Below are 935 nucleotides of genomic sequence, written 5' to 3' on the forward strand. Positions count from 1 at the left end.
GTACCTGAACGTCTTTGTTCCGTTTCTCTTCGCTCACAGATGCCTTCGTTATTTCTCAACCATCGTGCAACCCTTTTTTTTTATTTTCTCCTTTTCTAAAAATCAGTTATCACCCTAATTGTGTATATAACTAATTATAAAAAAAATAGAGAAAGTGACCCACTACCAATTTTAATATTATCTTCTTTAACCACCAACTCTATAAATTATAAAAATTACCCCACTAATTTCATAATTATAATTATGAATAGTCCAAAACACCCCTTTAAACCTATCGAAAAGTATTTTCTGACGTAAAAAGTTCTAGTGCTCAAAACGATCGAAAATGGCCGTTACAATAGGTACCAATTTACCCATCGTTCGTCCTCGAACGATCATAGGAAGAAAGGCGAGGGCGAGAAGAGTACCTGAATCTGTAAAAAGATGTGGATATCTTTCTTGCATATCAACCTCACTCTCCCAAGTGGACTCTTCAACTGCCCGATTCTTCCACTGAACCTTGATAGATGCAATCTCCTTTGATCTCAACTTGCGGACCTCCCTATCTAGAATAGCAACATGCTCCTCCTCATAAGACAGATTCTTATCAAGAAGAACTGAATCCCAACGAATAATGTAATTTCCATCATCGTGGTATTTTTTCAGCATAGACACGTGAAATACCGGGTGCACTCCTGACAGCCCTGGAGGCAAGGCCAATTCATAGGCCACCTCCCCCACGCGCTTAAGAGCTTCAAATGGTCCAATATACCTCGGAGTAAGCTTACCTCGCTTACCAAACCGCATCACACCTTTCATGGGTGAAACCTTCAGCAAGACTTGTTCGCTTCCATGAACTCCAAGTCCCTAACCTTTCGATCTGCATATTCCTTCTGCCTACTTTGAGCCACTAAAAGCTTTTCTTGAATAGATTTCACCTTCTCTAATGAATCCCT

This window comes from Solanum pennellii, chromosome 4 (genome assembly GCF_001406875.1).
Source record: "Solanum pennellii chromosome 4, SPENNV200".
In the NCBI taxonomy this organism is placed as follows: domain Eukaryota; kingdom Viridiplantae; phylum Streptophyta; class Magnoliopsida; order Solanales; family Solanaceae; genus Solanum; species Solanum pennellii.